The sequence below is a fragment of the Lycorma delicatula genome, chromosome 10 (genome assembly GCF_047948215.1).
Source record: "Lycorma delicatula isolate Av1 chromosome 10, ASM4794821v1, whole genome shotgun sequence".
Lineage (NCBI taxonomy): Eukaryota > Metazoa > Arthropoda > Insecta > Hemiptera > Fulgoridae > Lycorma > Lycorma delicatula.
The window spans coordinates 58,397,917-58,416,644 of NC_134464.1; the positions used below are offsets into that span (position 1 = coordinate 58,397,917).

Sequence of the window (18,728 nt, forward strand, 5' to 3'; positions counted from 1 at the left end):
ATCGAACAGATGAACAGACTTCATCTCCTTTTTTTTTAAGTTTTTATTTTTTAATTTAAATGTATTGATTTATTAATAATTATTAACCTTGTAAAAAAAAGATAAATAATAATTCAGTAATAACAATAAAATGAAAAAATATCAGAAGTTATTAATGTAATAAAATGTTTTGTACTTTTCATTTTTTTAAAAATGTGATATGTAATTTAATAGCGTACAAGGAAGTCATGTGGTGTCCACAGCAAATTTTTTTGGAATCCTTTTCGTGAGTCTTTATAAATCTCAGTCAAATACTGTTTCATATAGTTGAATATTCAATGAAAATAATATCGTACCGTCTAAAATTGAATGTACATAACTTGTTCTGATATCCCTTGAATCGACTAAATACAGGATAAATTAGATTTAAGGATTTAAATCTAAATTTCAGGGTCTGATGTCATATCAAAAAATAGATCGATTCGAGGTTGGATCGTTCGCTTAAATTATTTTTTATTTGTTTAACGATGAAAAGTCGTTTAAGTTTCCCCGTAAAGAATATTATAAAAATACCACGAATAATTAAAATGTAGAGAGGTACGTTTAACATCGTAATATGCTGATATAAATTGTTATTCTGCTGATATTACAATCAGACGCAGATAACAGAACTATTATAATTTGAATACATGTTTAATTCTAAATTTGGGAATTTAAATTTAATTTTACAAAATTCAATATCACATTCAAACGTTAATCTTTCGTTAATTATATATTTTCGTTTTTGCATTTTTATCATACGTAGTTTTTTTAAGAATTAGAATTAAAGAAAATATTTTTGTACGGCTTTTCGGATAATTTGTGTAACGGTCACAACGTCCACTTCTAGATCTATCGGGTGGTGTCCATTCGATTGTTGTCAAGGGTATGCCAATTTTTTCACTATACATTTTATTTTCCTCGTTAAAATATCTGTTGAAGCATCTCTATAATAAAAATAAATTTTCACACAATTTTTTTTTTGAGAAATATCTATTATGAATTTTTACCAGTGATTACAAAATAATAATAATAATAGAAAAAATTTTACTTAAAAGATTATCTTCCAAATTTTCCATTAATTTTATCGATATACGAGATTAATATTGACCGGTCAACAATTTTACCGGTCGATACAATCATGGCATCGATTAACATATTGTCTTGATTCATTATATAGTTTATGTTACTGGTAAATCTTAAAATATCTATTAAAATACGGAACTGACGTCATGTTAATTAAATAAAAATAACAGATTGTAAAAGATGTAGTACTTTGTAGATTGTTGATAATAAAATTAAATTAAAATGTTCGACGAATTAAAAATTTACGTTTAGCCGGCGTAAAAGTGAAAGTTTTTATATTCTTTATTATAAATTATCATAAAGCATATTTAGAATCGCTCGATAAAAAGTTGTATAACTTTAAAAAATAAATAAATAAATTTTAAGGACTCAAATAAGTCATCGTTATGTACATTTTATAATGATTTACTCGTATATAAAATTATTTTATTGCAAATGAATTTATTTATCGATAAAATAAAACATCGTATACATTAAAGTCTAGTTATTAATTCTGAGATGTTACGAATTGCGTAACCTTCCTCTCAAATACATTTTTTTTCTCGATGAATTAATTCATCACAAAGCTTTGAAGCTTGAACGTGGTTATATAAGAACTTTTTAGCGGATGAAAAATGTCATGCCTAACCGGGATTCGAATCCTGGACTCCCGGATGAGGATGAAGGCTGAAATGTAGATCGACAAATGATCGATTCTTCTCCGTTGTCTTTAAATTTCTTAAAATTTTTTAGGGATTTCATGTCGCGTAGTCATCTTCGCCGATTAGTTTGAAATCATCTTTTCGTAATTCTACTCTTTTAACGGCATTTGCATGTGTGTTTGTGTGTGCGTCCCCTCACAGCTTAGCACCAGAATATAACGATCACTAGCGGAAAATCCCGATTCGTTAGTACATGTCTTGTGGTGGTCAGGGGTATACTTGTTATATTATTATTATATATATCACAGTTTTTGGGAAAATTTTATACTTTTTAACCGAATCCGAATTTTCAGACGAAAATCAGAAATATCTAGAAAATGGTCGATCCTAGCGCTCTGAAAAATTTGTTCTACACCCCGGTTGGCAATTCCATCCGCTCCCAGTGGTACCCGTCGGATGATAATATTTTCAAGTGCCCCCGGGGCGCCGTTTAGAAATTGGTGAGGGGGTGCGATGGGATGTCACGGTAATATCTCGGCAACCGCTTATCCGATTTTTGCAATTCAAACGGCGTATGTAACAGGAGGTCGAGCACTAACTGTTTAACGCATCGGGTACACTATCGATTGACCGAAATATGGTTATTCGGAAATTAGATCGTTTAGCCCTATATATTGATTGTACCCCCCCACCCACCGGTAAAACATACCGATCCGATCTTCCGCTAAATACACTCAAACCTGTGCGCTAGCACAGCTGTAAAGTATAAACTTATGAAGACTAAAATGTAGAAAATAAAAAAATATGTTAAAAAAGCTTTTTAAAACCACTTTTATATTAGATGAAATAAAAAGTATATAAAAATAAATGTTTAAACACCACTATTAAATAAAACGCACTATTAAAATGTATCCCATTCTTTAGCGCTTTTTAAATGTATACTTTCTATCCCGGTTCTGGTTACTTCAATATGAAATGTACTCGATGGGGATAAAAGATAAAAAAAAAATAATCAGAAACATTCTTAATTAATTTTAATATGGTAAACGAAAAAAATTCTTACGAATAAAGATCAGCTTTGATTCATCCTCTCCACAAAAAAAAGCCTCAAAATAGATGTAAACAGCTATCGAAGAGTATCCTTGTTACCTGTTTAGTAAAAAATATCTGAAACGTTACCTAATTGAATCCCAGATAGAGAAAGAATTAGAATATCAAACTGGATTTAGAAAATCCTGATCTTGTCCGAAACAATTCTGATCTTATTCGCGAATCGTATACGAAAACCAACGAGTTACGTGACGGTTTTTGATGACGTTAAGAAATATAGGGTTTTTGAAATACTAAAATAACTAGGCGTGGTTGATAAAATCAGAAATTTAATTGGAGAAATACTAAAAAATAAACTTCTAAAGTTAAATTTTTAGGCGTAATTTGTAATACTTACCTTAAAAAACATGAGTAAGACGATGAAATCTCAACTTTTTGAAAAGTTGATGGAATCTCAACTTTTCAATTATGTTTTAGAAAACGTAATCCACTAGTTGAGAAATAAATGCGAAAAACAAAGCAGTACTTATTTGCTTTATAATTGCGTAGGAAGACGCCGCACAATTGTCGACTGTCTCGCCTTCATAAAGGATTTAATTATCTTGTTGGACAATTCCAAAATAACAGAATAAATAAATATATTACAAGAAAGAAAAAGCTTATAAAAAATATCTTTGAAAAAACAGTAATATATGACAATACATTTCAAGAATGTCCTGACTGTTTTAAAAACAGGGATTGGAAAAATAAAGGAATATAACGATTTAGGTACTTCAGAGAAACTATTGAATGTGTGACAGAAAACATATTCCTAGGAAGTCGAACGAAGAAAATGGAATTGGTTTTCGTGTAATGCAGGTCATCGAAAAGGTTACAGCAATTTAAGAAAATCGTATCTCAGAAACTACTAGAGATAATCAAACGAGTATTATGTTTGAAAATTCACCAGCTCAAAACGTTTTTTTTTTTTTTTTACATACATTAGAATATTTCAATATGAACTCCGGTCGCTCTGCAAATATTATCCAGCCGATAATCGACTTTTGCGCAGGTCCGCTTCTGCCAGCGGACCTGGGAAAGCGACTTTCCATGTCATTGGTTGTGTCAACCGCCATAATTATAGGATACGGGGATCTCAGCAACCCGATAAAACTATTGAGTATATCAGGGGTTCTCCAAAAAAAATAAATAAATAAATATGTCACCGGTTTGAAATCCGATCGTGTGATTGGCTCGTTCTTTTTTCATCACAAGGAATGTTTATTTAGACGTGCTACACGTGTGCGTTTTTCCACTAGTCGACCAAATCGAACAAGATAGTAAGGTCGCTGTATTGTTTCAACAAGATGGTGCGCCCCCGTACTTAACCTAGACGTTTGACGCGCTCTCAGTGAAAGATTCGTTAATCGTTGGATCGATAGTACCGATCCTGTTCTTTGGTCTCCGAGAACCCCAGATTTCACACCTGTAGACCTTTTTCTACCGGGGATACGTTAAAAATTTTGTCTACGGTGAAAAAAAAAATCAAAGATATATGACATTTAAGACAACGGATCACCGCTGCTATCGCTACGATTACGCCTGCCATGATCCAGCTGACTTGGGCAGAAATCGATATCGGCTGGATGTTTGCAGAGCGATCGACGGAACTCATATTGAAACATTCTAAAGTACGTAAAAAACTTTCTGAGTTGGTGAATTAAAAAAAAAAACAATACTCATTTGATTATCTCTAGTAGTTTATGAAACACGACTTTTTTAAATTGATGTAACGTTTTTCGATAAACTTGTACAAAACATGTACAACCAAATAACTATCTCTATAACTGCAAAATTAAGTCGTTCGATTGTAGTAATACGTTCAAAAGTATGCTATGCCGTAATATTTATGACGAGGATCAACAGGGGCCTTATAAAATAAATAAATTTTTAAGGAAAATATTTAGAACGACGCGTTTAAAATATATATATACTAGCTCCCAGGCGCAGCTTCGCTCGCGCTATATGGTTACTTGCGTTTCCCGTGGTGGTGAATCTCTTTATTTTATATTTATTAGTCAAGTCCCAGAGGCAGGTGCAGTCAGTCACACATACAGTAACGGTGGCATATCGCACTTCCCGTTGCTCAGTTGTTTCAGTCGAGCGGGATTGATCTGTGCGTATTCGGTCGCTTTCTAAACGTATTTCCCGTTGCTCAGTTGTTTCAGTCGAACGGGATTGGGCTGTGTGTATTCGGTCGCTTTCCAATCTTGACTGTCTTTCGTCTTCAGTCTCTGCCGCACGAACAGTTTTCATCATACGTGCTTTTTTTGTATTTTTTCCAATTGAAGAATGTCTTTTAGGCATGGTATAATGTTTTGAAAAAAGATCACAGAATTTGAAAGATTGCAGTTAAATACTTTACACACTTTAAATTAGTAACACACACAAGATAAACAAAAGCCGCTATTTATTTATGTTTTTAAACGGCTGTAAAAAATTGTAAATGAATGAATCGTAAAAATTACATATGCATGTGCGCTAAATCAATTGAAACTTAGGAATAACTGTACGTTAAAACCTCAGCCCTTTTCAAAATTAATCAATTCAAAAAACTTTTAGCTAAAAATTAATTTTTTCTTGAAAATCAAAGTCATTTTGAAAATTAAATAAGCTTTAAGGAAGAAATAAAGTGTTTTAAATTTCGTTGTAAAATTTCGTTATGTCGGAGGTCCAAAAAAGTTAGCCTACGTTCACCGCAGGACTTCAAAGTGTAGGTATGCAAAATTTTAGACAAATCTATCCGGTAGATCTCCAGTTAAGTTGGAACAGACAGACAATCAAACTAACAAACATTGATTTTTATATATATAGATAAATATTCCGCCCTCAAAAAATACTATACTAGAAATTAAAAGAAATAATGCGCGAAACGAGACCGGCTTTCGTAGCTGAAATTTTTGAAGGTATACAAAAAAAATTCTCTACTTTTACCCAGAAAGAAATGCTGAAAGTGTTAATTACAAAGTTGAGAAAGACTTAAAGCACAAATAAAAATTCCGGACTCAATAAATCGGGAATTATTCAACAAAACAAAAGAAATATCAAAATAGGGTAAACAGAAAGTTCCAAGAAAAAAGAAGTAACAATAGAATGCAGAAAAAAGGCAAGTGAGAAAGTTAAAAAGTACTGGCAGGAAACAGACGCCAAATAATTAATTCATAATGAGTGAAATTATCAATAAAGTGATAAATAATTGACAAGTTTTCATTGGTAATCGATTAATAAATTTCATTTTAAAATTATTCTTAAACAGTATCGGTTTTTACTGTCATCAAAGAATGAAATTACTTAAATTACACATTTTCCTATTAAAAAAAGATTGACAATTTACTTATTGTTTTTAAGTTGATTAAAATTGATTTATTTCACAAATTTAATTTATACATGTATATAAAATAATAAAATATCGTTTAATTAATTTCTTTAATGGTAAAATTTCCACTAAAATAATAATAAAAAATTATTTTTATCATTAATTAGCTTCATAAATATTATTAATTTTTGAAGAAAAAACCTATACAACATATTTAATTATCATTTAATATTTAATAAATGTATCTATTTTTGGATGATCGAAGATAACTATACTTGTAGCACATATCTTACATAATGAGTTTGAGTTAAGGTTAAGGTTAACGCGCTTCACAATAAGACATTGGTCTCTTTTTATGCTCCAATTAATTTTATGTTTATCTCAGCAATATTATATGAAGAAAATTTTGTAAAAGTACCATTTTTTATCTAATTTTTAACATAACTCGCTCGACTTTATCTCGGTGAAACGTGCGAGAAAATATTCCCGTTAACTGGGTCAAAACTATTTTTCTTGTTGTTTTCAAGTTATTGATAATTAAAAAAAAAAACCATGTTTACCCGGCTTACCACTTTAAATCAATTACACGGAATACGTTGTCTGTATTATTTATTCTATTTTATCTTGCATGTTATATGTTAAAATCACAGCTATCGTTCTTTAAATCTTATCAGTCTAATAATTTTTATTTCATAATTTTACACATAAAACGTTAATGACCATCTATAAAACATATAAACTTTTGTGACCGTATTTCAATGTAAAGTACGATCTGTCCTTCCATGAAATTCAGTAATGAACGTAAAAGTAATTTAAATTATTATCCCGTGAAACCTTTTTTCCTAAATATACGAGGCTCGGCCGATAGATTTTTCACATACATGTGTAGCATGGGAATGAAAAGAGTTACTGGAATGAAATAAAAAATGAATAAAAGTACAATACCTTACTACAAAATGCAGTATTTATTTTTTAATATAATCCCCGTTTACACTGATACACTTTTCCCAACGTGTGACAAGTTTTTGCATTCCGTCACTGAAAACTTCTGTTGATCTTTCTCGGATTCAAGTGGCCAAAGCTTCCTTCACCTCATCGTCGGTAGTGTAATCATTACCTTTGAGATCCCTTCTGAGGTGAGAGAAGAAGTGGAAGTCGCACAGAGCCAAATCCGGCGAGTATGGCGGATGCGGCATAGGCTCAAACTTCATCAGTTTTTGCGCGGTACCCATCGTGCACAGATTTTACGATAACCTGATTGCTCGATAATATGGCCTACTTGTTATTTAGATATGCCTACCTGAATAACGATGCATTGCTGGGTGATTCGCCGGTCGAAGCAAATCGTTCACCTCTTTTCGATGTTTCTTGTCAGTCACAAAAACTGATCGACCGCTGCGAGGTGCATCCTGAATTTTCGCTTTACCACCTTCACATTCGCGAAATTTCAACGCCCACCTATTCAAATACTACTGTCAACAGTTTCACTACCGTACCGCTTTTAAACGATGAAAAATATTCGTATGATTCACATTTTCTGCTGTTAAAAATTATATTACTGCGCGCTGTTTTAACCGCGTTGGCCGTACTCAACTCCATTTTAACTGCTACTGAAAACAAACCGGTGAATGCATTATCGCAAGTTTGTAGAATGGGATTTTAGCTATCATATGCTGCCACGCCAAACTCGATAGTACCTTTTGTCTCCGTGTAGCATGCTAGTGTGCAAAATTTATCAGCCGAGTCTCGTATATACAATATAAAATCTAGCTGTTGCCTTCGACGTCTTTCGCGTGAATTTTTTATCCGTACCTAGAATAATTTTTCAAACGAATTTAGATTTTTGTTAAAATTCTACCGTAATTTAAAGGTTGATGTTTTAGTAGGACATATCGGATGACCGGTGCGTTTACTTCGGCGAGAATTTTGGTCTTACCGGATTCGTTTCTTCTAGCGATTGCCTTTATCCTATACTGGGAATGTTATACGTCGCAGACTTTGTCAATCAGTAGTGTTTTTTTTTTTTTTTTTTTTTTTTTTTTTTTTTTAATCGGCAGTGTTTATCTTTCATTTACGATACGTTCTTTTAGGCGATTAGAAAACTACAAAAAAACCTATTTTAGCACTTTGAAAACTAAATCAGCCGATTTCCCTTAAGGTGTGAGAACGACCGCACATAAATTTAATCGTATATACAGATTTAAGTTTACTATAAATTATATTTTACAGTACGATTTTATAGTTTTTGAATTCGTCAATATATGGCACGGCATGTAACATATCGAATAATTTGTTTTCGTAGGTACGCATAAAAACTTTTGACTTTAATTCCACCTAGGAATTATATTGATATTGAAAAACATTACTAAACGGAAAAACATCGAATCGATAAACTAAAACTCGCGTGTGCATAAAAATAAGTTGAGTGACAAAATAAAAAAAAAATCGAATTTGAAAGATGAAACGATGGAGAAAGCGTACAGGAGTTTACTAGAATACGATCGATTTTCATTACGTATTGTTGGGATTTAGACTTTCATATAAAATTTTAGTCAGCTCCCTTACCCCACAAATCGGATTTTTTAAAAATGATGATACTAGCTTTTTTGTTTCTAAATACTAATTTTCAGACCGTAACATATTCGGCCTCATATAGTTTAATGAAAAGCTTTGCTTCCCTAATTGCCATCTCCAAATTGATTTTTTGAAAAATGGTGAAACACGGGTCAATTTATCTTTAAGGAAAAATATTTGCGTCTCCCTTTTCATCTTCTTATAGATAGGATTTATACAAAACCCTTTTATACAAAAATGCATCTACCTAGGTTAAGCGATTTAAGCTACGCGCTGATGAATCAGTCGGTGTACAAAATAAGAATCTATTTTAGAACTATTATCAAAAAATCGTATTTTAGCCGATTACGACCCGTGAAATCAATAACGAGATCGTTTCAAATTTACATCATTATGTTAGGGTTTTGAACGTATCTACCAAACTTGAAAATTTTAAGTTCTGTATTTTTCATTTTTTAAGGTATTGAACGAATCGGTATCTTTGCGACTACAAAATTCTTAGAGGTACGGGATACACTATGTCTGGTTAAAGTGAAACGATGTTGAGGTAAAGTTTTAACAGCTGTGTACGTGGTCGGAGAAGGGGCCTAACGTTGTCTTTTCCCGTTTTTACCTGGCTGTTTAGTCTGTTGTTATAGATGCAAAGGATCTTTACTATTATACCTGAAACGAATTCGGTCCCCGACGACCTCCTTTGCTTTTGTTTCATCTATGTCATAAGCTTATAGATTATTGAGTTTAACTTATCTAAATATATATTTTAAAAGAATGCTATTTTAAGAAGATTAAAGCGCAAAAGCGCTTTGAGAATGTATCAGATGTACATAAAAAGATTACTTTCTTAAAATAATAAATTTTTACCGTTAAAATTCTCTATAAAAAACAATAGAATATAAAGCTTCAACGTTTATCTCCGAAAAAAAAAACAGTCTGTTGATTTTGGTGATTAGATATCCGTTCACTTTTTCATTGTTATTTGTGTGGTGTGTGTGTTTCAAAGCCTTTATCTAGTATGTAAACATTTCACATTTATATTTTATGTATATATACATATTTATATTTATCAGTTGCTGTAACCGAAAGGATATCTACGACTAACAGGTAACAGCAAACATAACTAAAACCAGGGTAATATTCGTTTTAAAAAATAACAAGCGTGCTAATTGATGCTTACCCAGAAAAATAGAAGTGAAATAATTTCCTCATTGCTTCACAACGATGAACAAAATATAATACGTTTGATAAGTCAAGATCTCAAAAACACGGGAGAAATTCAGGTGTAAAAGTTACATGTTTAGCAAGGTATTAGAATTAATAAATATAAGTCTTAGAGAAAAATAGTTCTATTATTAAAGTTATTATATTATTTATTATATTATATTATTAAATAGTTCTAATATTAAAAACCTTATTTACATTAAATTCTTACGCGCTTTGTCGCCTTAAGAATGATCAGAACAGTTAGTGTAAAGGAAAAAATGAACGTACTCATTGTAGGAAAATATATACTAAATACACGTATCTACAATCGGAACGGAAATCAAATTAATTAATATTCTTTATTTTCCAAGTATTTTTTTATCGAGGACTGTAAAGTATATTTTTGTTGTACGGTTAAGTACGATAACCGAACTGCATCAATACGAATGAAAGGCAATAACATGAAAAAAGAAAATTAAAAGAAGCATTAAGATCGACAGCGTTAATCTTCTTAATTATATTTTTAAAAACTCGAAGTTAGACTATAATTTAATTATTAACATTATCATTTTTTTTTTAAATTGATATAAATGCATATTACAGCAAATGAGGTGGAAGAAGGAAAAATAAGTCCGTTGGAGTTGAAAAAATATTTCTCTTTTCAGTTGTTTTACCGGAAGTCTTTATATAACCTCGACTTTATGAACTTTTAAATTTTGTCGCGTAAGTAAAAAAGTCTTAAAAATTCTTCTACCGTATGATAGATTCATCGTAAATCTTTGTGAAGTGACCTTATTATTTAATATGTTTACGATTCTTAATAATTTATATCGGATTAATGAATTAAATAAAATTACGTTTTTAATAAAGTGAAACCGTTTATCGAACGGAAAAAAATTAGTTTTCATTCGATATTTCGGGACGAAAAATTAAGTTTTCTTTTAAAAAGGAGCTCGTCGCGATAATGAACGAACGTGAAATCGAGCGACTTTTTTTTTTTTTTTTTAAGGGAGGTTTGGCCATATATCTAAAAAGGACAAACACCTCGTACGTAATATTCTGTACTTTTGTTGAAGTACTGTATAAATCTGACGTGTTTTATCGCCTAAATGATTTCGTAATAAAGTTATGTAAAAAGAAATAAGACATTTATCTATTTGTATAAATATAAATTTATTAAGACATAAATATGTGTATATAATAAAAGACGTAAATTTTAAAAAAATTTATCTCTTTATCTTTTTTTTTTTGCGTAATTATATCGTTAATTTATAACAGTTTCAACAATTAAATAACAGATAGGTATTTAAATTTTGTTAAGAAAGTATGGTATAGTTTTAATTAAAATTATTCTTTTTATTTTATCATATTTTTTTTACCGTCAGTTTTTCCTTTCGTTTTCATTACCGCTTTTCGTAATCGTAAGGATTATATAAAAAAAAAGTAATCAAAATAAACACAACGTGAGGTAATATAACCGGTTTTTATTTTGTTATTAGCACGAAAACGTTATAATAATTTTTAAACTTTATTATGTTATGGGAACAGAGTATTTTAATTTAGATCGTTTTTTTTATGTAAATTAATTTCTAATGAAAATAGGAAGTTAAAAAATTGAATTACTTTATTCTGCAGTAAAATAAGCCGTTAATAATAATAATAATATATTATTATAGTATATAACATTATTACATATTATCGATAATACCTTTGTTATTATTATTATTATATATATCGATAATATATATTATTATATGTTATAGATCTCCTTGGTGGAGCGGAAGCAACCCACCGGGTTGGCCAAGTGGTGAACTCGTCATCGTAAATCTGTTGATTTACGATGACGAGAACTCTCGACTTCGAGAGTTCTCGAAGTCGAGAGTTCTAACGTTCAAATCTTAGTAAAGGCAGTTTACTTTTAAACGGATTTGAATACTAGATCGTGGATACCAGTGTTCTTTAGCGGTCGGGTTTCTATATATCTCACACATCTAAGGAATGGTCGACCTGAGACTGTACAATACTATACTTCATTTACATTCTTAAATATCATCTTCTGAAGTAATACCTTACGGTGGTTACGGAGGTTAAACAGAAAAAGAGTGGTAGTGGAGTGGAAGCGGTTTTTTTTTACTTTCATCCTGAAGGTTCTGGGTTCGAATCCCGGTCAGGCTTTTCATTTCGTATACGCTAAAAAATGTATTCATTATAATGCAAAACTGTAATCGGGCGTAAGCCTGTTGATGAAGAATAAATAAATAAACATTAATGTTAACGTTTCGCTATAAGACAAAAAAATTAAAGTCTACGCTAAATCTCTATTTGGTCTCGTATCGCAGTAGGTTCATAAGAGGGATTGATTTAGCTTATCGACTAAATTTAATAAGAAAGAAAAATAATGTTTAATTTAAAAATAAATCCTATTACTATCTTTGTATTTCTTTTATTTAGATTAAACATAATTATTTTTATATTAGTATGAAAATAGATATCGTTATACAAGGTCAACTTAAATTTTTTTTTACCGACCTTTTCTCGGAGTTTTTATGTCTTTTCTTACATCCACATTCGTAAAAAAAACATTTATTTATTTACTTTTACAACAATATTTTTCCCCATAATGGCTGCCGATGGACGTAACGTGACAATAGATCAGTAGAAGTTTAGTAATGTGACAAAAAATGCCGTGTATTTTATGTCGAAGAACCGAGAACACGCGGATGAATAACTTGGGTGTTACCACTTCAACGGGAGATAATATAATAATGTTACGCGTATAATTTCATTCACTTAATTTGACTCTTAATTTCTGCTCATGGAGTATAATACGTATGTTTAATTATACCTCGTGATAGACCATTTAGTTTGTTGGATATGAAAAACATTGTCCCGTTTATATTATATTATTAAAGAATAATTAATAATATTAGGAATAATATTAAAGATTAGAATTTTATTTATCTTTTAATTAAAAAATTTAATTATCTGATGTGGACACCACATGACTTTCTTGTACGCCTATTAAATTACATATAAACACTTGTAGAAGTACATGAATTGTTATTTCACTAATAACTTCTGATTTTTTTCTTTTTTTATTGTTATTATTGAATTATTATTTATTGTAATTTTTTTTGCAATCGGAGGTTAATAATTATTAATAAATCAATATATTTAAAATTTAAAAAAAAGGAAGAAAATGTTGCAAACAAAGAAAGAATAAAAACATTAAGAGAAAATGATATATATATACAAAATATATATATACAAAATGATATATATATACAAAATGATATATATATACATAAGAGGAAGAAAATGTTAAAAAAAGATTAAGAGAGGATAATTAACGTAAAGGAAGAGAAAATTTGAAAACTAAAGAACGTGTACACAAATTAAGATCAGAAGAATTACATCAAAACAAAGAGCAATTAAATGATTGGCAACAAAAAAAAAAAATAAACGAAATGATGATCAACTCCGACTTACGGAAAATATTGTCCGACAATATCAGAGAATTAATGAACTAAACGATTAGGATTATTTGCAATTTATTAAAGATCGGGCATATATGCCTATGTATTGTATTGTAATGGGTCTATTTCTCAGTCACTCTCTAGTTAACTTTAATGTAGATAAAATTAAACAGAAATTCCAGAATAATTAAATAAAATTAAACAGAAAGAATACTAGAAAATCCATAAATAATACGATTATAAATTACAATTTTCAATTAATATTAAATAATCAAATGTTTCACCAAATCTATTACATATACAGATATGTAATAATGCCTATTAAATAACATATGCACATTTTTAAAAGTAGATAAAATTTTTATTTCGCTAATAACTTCATTTTTTTCATATTTTGTTTTTTTTTTATTGTTATTATCTATTGTAATTTTTTTACAATCACGGGTTAATAATTATTAATAAGTCAATATATTTAAATAAAAAAAATAAATTAAAAAAAAACGGAGATGAAGTCTGATTCGAACCGATGTGCCTTCCCTTGTAAGATCCAAATATTTCATTAATTAAAATTTGATTTGGCTATAACTCTGGAACCAATGAAAATAAGTACAACTTATGATATATTATTGAAAATCTCTCAATGAGGGCTTATTACTGTAGTTAAGAAAAAGTCCAAAATCCAATTTTTTTTAATGGTGGCCTTTTTATGGACACTTTTGGTTCAGTTGATTGCAATGAAACCCCTAAAACCACAACTAGATGTTACAACAGTCCTAAATCCAAAATTTTAACATCCTACGGCTAATCGTTTTCGAGTTACGCGAGATATGTACGTACACGCCGTACAAGTCATGCCGAGACTAGTCAAAATGGATTTAGGGATGGTCAAAATGAATATTTCTGTTGAAATCTGTAAACCGAAATTTTTCGCGATCACAATACTTTCTTTACTTTGTGCAAGGAAGTAAAAACGTATTTAGTGTTTTTCTTTGTATAATGAACTTGGTTTTAATAAAATAATTATTATTACAAAAGCGCTTTAGCGTAAAGTTGCTCTGGTTATCAAAAAACGAGAATATATGAGACCACGTATACGGTAGGTAATTGAATAGTAATTTTTGGTCGTCTACCTCGAAGGGATTTTGGCAATATTCGCTAAATTAATGTTTACTTCGGTTTTTTTCCCTTGCCAAAATTGTTATTAACAAACAAATTGATGCGATGTTTAAACGATATTAAGGATTTTGTAATCATAATATTATTCGTATCACGAGTTACCAGTAAACAAACTAAATTAATTAAAATAGAACAATAGAAATCTGTTATGTAGGAATTTATTATCACGTTACCAAATATCTTTATTTAAAAAAGTATTCAATTTTTTAACACGAATTAAATGTTTGGGACGGAATAATAGCATTTCCCCCTATCGTACGGAAAGTTTCTGGTTCGAATTCCGGTTAAACTTTATATTTTTTATTTATTAAAAATGTTTATCTTGTATTTTTTTTTAATAGGACGCATCAAAGATTGTATCCAGTCGTAAAAAGTTTAGTTAATCCCTCTCAAAAAACTAGTGAAAATTGTATGGTTTAAAAAACTGCGTGACAATAATAAACGAATCATAAAATTAATTTCAAAATAATTTTTTAATTGCGGGGAAAGCTTTTTTTTATTGTAAACTTTCCCTTAGCCGCGTAATATATATATATATATAATACCAGATATAAAATTCGTCTTCAAATTTAATTAATTAATTTTTTATGTCGAATGTTTTTTAATTTGGTGACCTCTTTACATATATCTTCCATATATCTATTTTTAAATTTTGATCGGTGGAATTTAATTCCCGTAAGTATTCATAGGATTTGCGATTCCGGGAGCTAAATATAATTTAGCAATTAACTAAACCTAAGCGATTTAAGCTCTTCTTACATTTTAATTTATTTTGATACTTCCTTTAATGCGAGTTCAATTACACAATTATTTTTTAACAGTAGATATTTTTAACGATCGTAGGAACGTTAATTAATTAAATGCTACCCGGGGAGAAATGCGGTACAAGTTGAACAAAAGAGAGAGTATAGAAAACCAACCCTTTGAACGGCTCATCAAATGGTGAATTATTTACTTAATATTTAGTAGCACTTAGTACTTAATTAGCAAGTAGTAGCGCTTACTTAGCACTTAGAAAGAATTTTTTATATGTTAATACAATGTAATTAATTTATTAATCTAGTATATTGGAGATTTAAACTTTAAATTACATAGTTCGGTTGATTATTTGTTTTCCTTACTGTTTTATAAAATTAACTTTCTTTTTTTACTGATATTAAAAAATAAATTAAGTAATATAGAAATTATGTTTTATATAAACTACACGTACTTAATTTTATAAACACGCGCGCGCGCGCGCGCACACACATAGACATATATATTAATGAAATATTTCAAAATAAATTAATATAATGTTGAAATTATGTTTCATGTAAACAATTCCTACTTAAATAAATAAAATAAACATTTACCTCTTGTTATCAGTTGATTATAGGTGTACGCTCTGAAAATATTATAATTTAAATCGTAGATTCCATGAGGAGTAACAAGGAAGGACGGTGATAGTAATAATAATACTAGTAAAAGTAAAGTTTAATTGGCAGTCGACGAACTCTTTGGAGTGGAGAACTTGTAATATTTAAACTTTCACTACACTACTGCAATACCAACTAGAGAACGTATCGTGCCCGACCTTTCTTTTACCGATGACCAGGCGAGACTGACGGTGAATGCCGGCGCAAGTTCTGACTTCGAACTTGTCTCGCACTCTCGTAGTTGTTAGGGGGAGTTAGGGAGCACAGCCTCCTCCAATCCGCGTTCACACACCCTTTCTATCTGTTTTGTGTGTGTGTGTGTGTGTGTGTGTATATGTATATATATATATATATATATATATATATATATATCCTTTCCTTCTTTCATCTTTTGTTATCTCCTTACTTTAATTCATTATTATATCATATTTTTCTATTTAATTTATTAATTTTGCATTAGTTTTTTATCTTGGTCATTTATTATCTATGTCTAGTATTTATATATATAAATTAAATGAAACTGTATTCAAATATTAAATAAATTTATTAACCGTAATAATTTTTATATGTTGTCGTTAGTTTATCTCTAAAATTATTAAATTTTACGTTTTATTTCTTATTATTTTATTTACCTTGTAATACATACAAGTGTTTATTTTCGATAGATCTATTTATTCTTTTTTTTTTTTATATAATGTGTATTATAAAATAAGTTTTACTATTATTTATGTAACATAAATGTACTAGTTTTTATGGAAAAAATATGTATTTATTTATGTATATAATTACATATATATATATATATATATATATATTGTCGCGTGTTCGCGGCTCGATCAGGATATTGAGAGATTGGCAATTAGAATGTTTATATAATTACAGTTTATTGGTTTAAAATACAATTAAAACAAGACAAATCAATAATAATTACAATGGTAATAATAATAATAAGCGACAATAATAAAACATCTCGTAATCATAATTAGAATAATGACAATAATGGCAACAGTAAATAATAATAATAATAGTAACAAACAAATAATCATAAATATCAGCAAACAGAGATTACATACAAAACAGAATTTAAAATATTCGTCAGGATTTATTTACAGGTAGATAAATAAATAATGAAAACAAAAATTCAGTCCCATTGACAAAAGATATAGCATGGCCGCTAGTCTTAACATTTTTAATCACTAGTCTTGTATTAATAACAATATTACAGTAGATAAGACAAGTGTAAAGTTCTTTTATTGCAAATACCTTTGCTGTTCATAAATAAATTTCATTCATAAATTGTTAGAATAAATTTTATGAATGAAATTTAGTACATTATCTCTTTCTCTTATAATGTTACCGTAACTCAACGATAGTATTTGAATGTTTACTGGAATTACTCGTGGCGTCACAATCGTATCGAACTTAATTCACACTGGAAATTTTCTCATTCACTATCCTCTTCGCAGAATGTTCTCGTTGATTAACGTCTCGCAGACTCACCTCGCTGAACTCTCCTAGTGGAACTGATTTTTAAGTGGTCTTCTCCGGAGTACTCTACGTATACTCCTAGCCTCTTTACCTACCCGACCGAACCCAACTTGAAGTGTGAGAATGATCGATCGAGCCCTCACATTTTCCCATAAAATTCCAAACCTTGGTCCGGTAACTTTTCTCACGTTACAAACATTTGTTTAATGTTGTGTCAGTGGGTATATTACAAAGGATCACTATTAAACGGACCTGTTATCTTTACTAAAAGGATTTCTTTTAGCCCCTTTCTGGATTCCTCCCATTATTATATTTTCTTACCAGGTTCTTCTTGTTGTAGGAATCCGTTACTCAGGTCCACTATACTGGTCTTGTTACGGTACATGAACACACATGTTTTTTTTTTAAATTTAAATAATTCATTAACATATTGACCGTATTGTGTTAATAAAATTTAATTTTAATGAAATTTATACAACCGAAGCACAGTAATTAGAAAAGTTAAATTTACCATATTAATTTCCATTAATCGATTTTCGCGGGATCCCGCATCCTCAGTAGGTATTAAATTCTAAAACTACATTAAAACATATCTGTTTTATAATTTTTCAATTTATCGAAATCTTTCTCAGTTTTAAAAATTTGGAAATTTATTATGAATGTATATATAAATTTTTCTGTCCAATACTGGACGATTTCATTTTTAAGACGTAGTATTTTTCTTTGTTCTATTGTCATTATTATCAACCGGTAGATTGTATTTTTATTATGCTTTTGATTAAATCATCATCTTCGAATGTGATTTGTTAAATAATTCATAAAAATAAAATAAAAAATATCACGATAATTACACTAAAATAAATAATTCTACTGTTTATAATGATAAACAGCAGAAAAGTAACACAAAGATGAAGAGTAATAGTTTTTACCTAAAATACAATTACGCAAATAAAATAATAAATAAAAAATGATTAATATGTATGATAAAAATAAATATTAAAAAACACCAAAAAATCTAAAAAAAAAAGTAGAATGTCCGGCCAACATTACACGACAGTGTAATATAGAAGTGCGGAGTCCCTAAATTTTGGATCGTTGCCGTTAGATCCGTGAAGGCTTTATGCCAATAGACCGAGTCCCTCGAATATTACACATCGCAAGGTGAACGTTTTGAACAATGTTATTAGACTCGACTCTATTTTGGCGTAAGCGACCGCAAACAAATATTTCGCTGAGCTTTATGCAACTC

At 29.7% G+C, this 18,728-nt stretch overlaps 1 protein-coding gene across 1 annotated transcript in view; it reads right to left on the bottom strand.

The window, feature by feature from the left end:
• Positions 1-16,191, bottom strand: part of LOC142331707 (organic solute transporter alpha-like protein) — a 207,147-nt gene extending 190,956 nt beyond the window's left edge. Inside the window, exon 1 of the mRNA XM_075377744.1 lies at positions 15,929-16,191. The gene's annotated coding sequence lies outside the window, so the exon portion shown is untranslated. The remainder of the gene's footprint in view (positions 1-15,928) is intronic.
• Between the last annotated feature and the right edge of the window lie 2,537 nt (positions 16,192-18,728).